The 6,109-nt window shown below is 67.4% G+C and overlaps 1 non-coding gene across 2 annotated transcripts; it reads right to left on the bottom strand.

Annotated features, from left to right (window-relative positions):
* Positions 1 to 1,849: 1,849 nt before the first annotated feature.
* LOC112060906 (uncharacterized) lies at positions 1,850 to 4,003 on the bottom strand. 2 transcript variants are annotated; one of them, XR_010591962.1, is made up of 4 exons: positions 3,714 to 4,003; positions 2,769 to 2,992; positions 2,447 to 2,631; positions 1,850 to 1,964 (listed from the first exon to the last, which is right to left on the bottom strand). It is a non-coding gene; the product is annotated as an uncharacterized LOC112060906 (transcript). The 2 variants fall into 2 exon arrangements; XR_010591961.1 differs by lacking the exon at positions 3,714 to 4,003 and adding an exon at positions 3,527 to 3,679.
* Positions 4,004 to 6,109: the final 2,106 nt, after the last annotated feature.

Here is a 6,109-nt window from a genome sequence, read left to right as displayed (position 1 = left end):
ACTGGACCAAAAGAAACCTGATGAGGTTCAACAAGGACAAGTGCAGAGTCCTGCACTTAGGACGGAAGAATCCCATGCACTGCTACAAACTAGGGACCGAATGGCTAGGTAGCAGTTCTGCAGAAAAGGACCTAGGGGTCACAGTGGACGAGAAGCTGGATATGAGTCAACAGTTGTAGATCAATCTCTGATAATTTTCATATGACTTTACATTGTGCCTCTTCATATAACCTTGTGGTGGGTCTACCCACGTGTGACCTCTGTTTTCATGGGACTTTGTGTCAAGGCCTCATTTAGAAACTTTGCATTGCCCTTGGTATAATATTATAGCCCCTAAGGATAGAATAAGATAGAAGAAAAATGTCTTTTTGCTAGCAGTAGAAACAAGAGCTCTCCCCCCCCCCCCCCACTCTTAATCAATTGCCCTGTTGAATGAATGAGGTGTGGATGAGCAAGGCATGGAAGGCAGCACCTCCAGACAGCCTCAACTGTTGGAGAGGGGCTGGGAGCCAGACCCAAGGACAATAAAACGTGTCAAGTGGGCTCATTAAAGACAAGCAGACATACCGACGGCCTCGGGGTTAGAAGCAAGCACCTTCTTTGGAAACACCCTCTTTGCAGCATTGGACAACACTCAAAAGAAAGCAGCACAAAGGACCAGTGGACACAGACACAGAGTTTGAATCTGGTACAGATTTGCATAAGAGGAAAGCTGCTATAAAAGTGAGGTGTCTTGCAGAGGACCCCGGGTCTCGTCTTGTCAACATGGGAGCATCGATCCGGATCGGCAGAAGCCCGGCTCCACCCCCTCCCCCATCTAACTCACCTGGCCAGTGAAGTTAAGGGGAGCAACTAATTGGTAACAACAAGACGGAGTGTGTGTGTGTGTGTGTGTGTGTAAGTGTAATATATTATATGCATATAATACAGTGTTAATGAATACATGTATTACTAATAAATGTGGCGTTTTGCCTTATTCCCCCTGAAAAGATCCTGTGCAGGACTTTAAGTACAACACAGTGTGCCCTTGTTGCAAGAAGGCTAACAGCATTTTGGGCTGTATAAGTAGGGGCATTGCCAGCAGATCGAGGGACGTGATCATTCCCCTCTATTCGACATTGGTGAGGCCTCATCTGGAATACTGTGTCAGTTTTGGGCCCCACACTACAAGAAGGATGTGGAAAAATTGAAAAGAGTCCAGCGGAGGGCAACAAAAATGATTAGGGGTCTGGAGCACATGACTTATGAGGAGAGGCTGAGGGAACTGGGATTGTTTAGTCTCCAGAAGAGAAGAATGGGGGGGGGGGGATTGATCGCAGCCTTCAACTACCTGAAGGGGGGTTCCAAAGAGGATGGAGCTCGGCTGTTCTCAGTGGTGGCAGATGACAGAACAAGGAGCAATGGTCTCAAGTTGCAGTGGGGGAGGTCCAGGTTGGATATTAGGAAACACTATTTCACTAGGAGGGTGGTGAAGCACTGGAATGGGTTCCCTAGGGAGGTGGTGGAATCTCCTTCCTTAAGAGGTTTTTCAGGTTAGGCTTGACAAAGCCCTGGCTGGGATGATTTAGTTGGGAATTGGTCTGCTTTGAGCAGGGGTTGGACTAGATACCTCCTGAGGTCCCTTCCAACCCTGATATTCTATGATCTCGGGGGGTCTGGAGGGAGGGGTTATGGGGTGGGGGTCTCGGGGACTGGGGGGTCAGGCAGGACTCGGGGGTGGGGGTTCCGGGGGACCACCTCTTACCTGGTGGGTGAGGATGGTGCTGTACAACTCCTCCCCCTGGTCGGGGGGCTCCGGAGGCCCCTTGGCCCCCCTCTTCAGCCCCCTCTTCAGCCCCCTCCCTCGGGCCCCGGGGGTCCCCCTGCGAAGTCAGCCCGCTGGTCGTCCAGCCGCCGGGCCTGGGCCGTGGCCACCAGCTCGAAGAACTGCTCGGCCTGCAGCGAGGTGAGCGAGCAGAACTTCCCTGGGGGGTTGGGGGGGTTAGACAGGGCTGGACGGTGCCCCCCCAGCTCTACCCCTGCTACACCTCCCCCCACAGCTGCACCCCCACTTCACCCCATAGCTGCACCCCCCTGCCAGACTGCACCCTCCCCCCCCATGGCTGCAGAGGGATGGAGGTGATGGGGGTAAGAGGAAGAAGGCTGGGAATGGAGGGGCTGGATGGGGGGAGCTAAGAGGGGCACAGGGTGAGGGGGGAAGGGGATGGGGGCCATGGGGCGTGCAGAGGGATTGAAGGAGGGGTTGGGTCAGGGCGATAGAGAAGAGGGGGCTGGGGCAGAGGAGAGGGGTTGGGGGGCAGAGGGGAAGGGGGAGGGATTCAGGGGCAGAGGGGAAGGTTTGGGGGCAGGGGCTGGGGCCAGGCGAGGGGTTGGGGGGCAGGGAGTCGGGGGAGGGTCAGGAGATGTCGGGGCACAGGACAGGCCGGCGCGGGGCCGCATCTCTTACCTGCTCCCCCCAGCAGGCCCTCGGTGGGGGTCCCGGGCAGCCGAGCGCCAGGGCCGGGCGGGGTCGTGGCGGGGCGCCCCCCGCAGGCCGGGCAGGACACAGCGCTGCTCATTCAGCCGCCGGCTCTGGGAGCGGAAGAGCAGGTCGAAGAGCCGCTCCCGGTCGAAGGGGTCCAGGGGGTCGGCCTGGGGGAGAGCGGGGTCAGGACGCCTGGGTTCCCTGCCCGGCGCGGGGGAGGGAGGGGGGCACCAGGATGCCTGGGTTCCCTGCCCGGCGCAGGGGAGGGAGGGGGGCGCCAGGACGCCTGGGTTCTGTTCCTCACCTCTGTCGGTGTGGGGGAGTCGGAGCTGTCCCGGGCAGGGCGCGGTCGCTGCTGGTCCGGTCCTGTCCCACCGAGACGCCCCCAGGGTCCCTCCCTGCGACGTCCTCGTCTGGGGGCACCAGGGGGTCAGTCGTGGGGGCTGAGCCCCCAAAGGAAGCTGGGCTGGGGGGCCCGGCTGGGGCGTTGTCCCCCACCACCCACTCACTCTCCAAACTAGTCATGGCCTGGAACAGGAAGGGGGCAGAGATGTGGGGGGCAGAGATATGGGGGGCCCATCCCACTGCCCCCCGGCGCTCCCCTCGGCCTGGCCGGCTCCATCTCTCTCCAGCTGCCCCCCCCACCCTGCCCCTCATGGGCTTCCCAAACCCCGCCACCAGCCCCTGCCCCAGCCAGGGGAGGAAATGGGGGGAGGGGAAGAAGTTGGGGGAGGGGAGAGGTCTAGGCCTAGGGCAGGCAGGGGAGGGGGCCAGCAGGGGGGCAGGGCAGTCTCGGGGAGGGAGCCGGGGGAGGGGGGACAGAAGCTGGGCTCACCCACTGAAAGTAACCGGCCTTTGGCACCATGGCCCCCCCCCCCCCGACCCCCCACCGCAAGACCCCCCGTCCCCCTCCCCTAACCAGCCCCTGTGACCTCTCCAGGGCCCCCACCCCAGTCCCTCATTGCCCCTCCCCCACTCAAACCCACCTGTTCCCACCCACTGGCCCCGCGCACCCAGGGGAGCACCCAGCCCCCACCCGCTGCCCCCCAGCTCCCCCCTCACCGCGGCTCCCGGCTGCCCCTCTGCCGCGCCCCGTTCGGGGCCCTGGCTGCCCCACCACGGCCCTTCCTGCCAGCGCCCCATTGGCTGGCGCCCCGCCCCCCCCGCGCCCCCACGTCACAGGATGTTGCGCCCCAAAGAGACGCGGTTTCCACTTTGCACAATCCCCCCCCCGCCCCCAACAACTCACTTCCCCCCCAGCAACAGCCAGCGCAGGGGGCGCCCTCCCCAGGCAGTCAGGGCCGCAGGGAGTGAGGGGCACCAGCAGGGCTGGGGGGGGGCCCAGGCTGGGCTGGCGGGGGCTGCGGGTCGGGAGTGAGGGGCACCGGCAGAGCTGGGGGGGGCAGGGCTGGGCTAGCAGGGGCTGCGGGTCGGGAGTGAGGGGCACCGGCAGGGCTGGGGGGGGCCCAGGGCTGGGCTGGCGGGGGCTGCGGGTCGGGAGTGAGGGGCACCGGCAGAGCTGGGGGGGGCAGGGCCGGGCTAGCGGGGGCTGCGGGTCGGGAGTGAGGGGCACCGGCAGAGCTGGGGGGGGCAGGGCCGGGCTAGCGGGGGCTGCGGGTCGGGAGTGAGGGGCACCGGCAGAGCTGGGGGTGGCAGGGCCGGGCTAGCGGGGGGCTGCGGGTCGGGAGTGAGGGGCACCGGCAGAGCTGGGGGGCAGGGCCGGGCTGGCGGGGGCTGCGGGTCGGGAGTGAGGGGCACCGGCAGAGCTCGGGGGGCAGGGCCGGGCTGGCGGGGGCTGCGGGTCGGGAGTGAGGGGCACCGGCAGAGCTGTGGGGGGCAGAGCCGGGCTGGCGGGGGCTGCGGGTCGGGAGTGAGGGGCACCGGCAGAGCTGGGGGGGCCAGGGCTGGGCTAGCAGGGGGCTGCAGGTCGGGAGTGAGGGGCACCGGCAGAGCTGGGGGGGCAGGGCCGGGCTAGCAGGGGCTGCAGGTCGGGAGTGAGGGGCACCAGCAGAGCTGGGGGGGGCAGGGCTGGGCTGGCGGGGGCTGCGGGTCGGGAGTGAGGGGCACCGGCAGGGCTGGGGGGGGCAGGGCTGGGCTGGCGGGGGCTGCGGGTCGGGAGTGAGGGGCACCGGCAGAGCTGGGGGGGCAGGGCTGGGCTGGCAGGGGCTGCGGGTCGGGAGTGAGGGGCACCGGCAGAGCTGGGGGGGCGCAGGGCTGGGCTGGCGGGGCTGCGGGTCGGGAGTGAGGGGCACCGGCAGAGCTGGGGGGGGCAGGGCTGGGCTGGCGGGGGCTGAGGGTCGGGAGTGAGGGGCACCGGCAGGGCTGGGGCGGGCAGGGCTGGGCTGGCAGGGGCTGCGGGTCGGGAGTGAGGGGCACCGGCAGAGCTGGGGGGGCAGGGCTGGGCTGGCAGGGGCTGCGGGTCGGGAGTGAGGGGGCACCGGCAGAGCTGGGGGGGGGCAGGGCCGGGCTGGCGGGGGCTGTGGGTCGGGAGTGAGGGGCTCCAGCCCTCGGAGGGGAGTGGGGTCTAGTGGTCACAGGGGGGGTCTGGGATCCATGGAATCGGGGGGGGGGGAATGGGGACAGCCCACAGCTCACCCCACTCCCAGGTCTCCCCGCCCTTTCCTAGGCCCCTTTGAGGGGTCCGGTTACAGGCCCGCCCCGTCCAGGGGCGCGGCGGGGGGAGGGGCCCTGGCTGCCTTGAACGTGATTGGCTGTTCCCTGCTCTCCCCTCCCCCAATCGCTGCGGGGGGGGGGGGTGCTAAGGGGCCCCGGTCCCCGCCCTTGTCTGGAGGAAAATAAAAGAAAATTTTCTGTAGCCTGGTCCCAAGAGTCCTGGCTCCCGGCCCCTCCCCCACCCAGCGCCGGGGCGAGAACCCAGGAGTCCTGGCTCCCGGCCCCTCCCCGCCCAGCGCCGGGGCGAGAACCCAGGAGTCCTGGCTTTCGGTCCCTCCCCCGCTCAGCGCCGGGGCGAGAACCCAGGAGTCCTGGCTTTCGGTCCCTCCCCCGCTCAGCGCCGGGGCGAGAACCCAGGAGTCCTGGCTTTCGGTCCCTCCCCCGCTCAGCGCCGGGGCGAGAACCCAGGAGTCCTGGCTCCCGGTCCTCCCCCGCCCAGCGCTGGGGAGAGAACCCAGGAGTCCTGGCTCCCGGCCCCTCCCCCTGTGAGCGCCCTCACCCCCCGGAAATTCCTGTCCTGTCCCTTTAAGGGCCCCCCCCCGTTCCCTCCGCGGTCGCCAGGGGGCAGCACCGATACGCGCCGGCTGCAGCGAGCCCGGGCGAGCCCCGACCCCTCCCCCCCCCCCCCCCCCGCCCCGCCGCGGCTCCATCTTGGCAGCCCCGGAGTCTCCCGGGGCCCCCCCGGCGCTGTCGGGCCATGGAGGAGCAGGGGCGGCTGCTGCCCCCCCCGGCCGGCCCGAGCCCGGCGAGCCCCGGCGCCAGGAGCTCGGCGAGATCCTGCAGCAGATCATGGGCATCACGGAGCAGAGCCTGGACGAGGCGCAGGCCAAGTACGGGGGGGCAGCGTCCAGATCCCCGCCCCCCGGAGCCAGGCAGGGAACCCAGGAGTCCGGGCTCCCCCCCCTTCCCTCCCAGAGCCAAGCAGGGAACCCAGGAGTCCGGGCTCCCCCACCCCCTCTCCCGGAGCCAAGC

This window comes from Chrysemys picta, chromosome 12, assembly GCF_011386835.1.
Source record: "Chrysemys picta bellii isolate R12L10 chromosome 12, ASM1138683v2, whole genome shotgun sequence".
In the NCBI taxonomy this organism is placed as follows: Eukaryota; Metazoa; Chordata; order Testudines; family Emydidae; genus Chrysemys; species Chrysemys picta.
The sequence above is the reverse complement of the archived record's forward strand: the minus strand, read 5'-3'. Positions and strand labels throughout refer to the sequence as shown.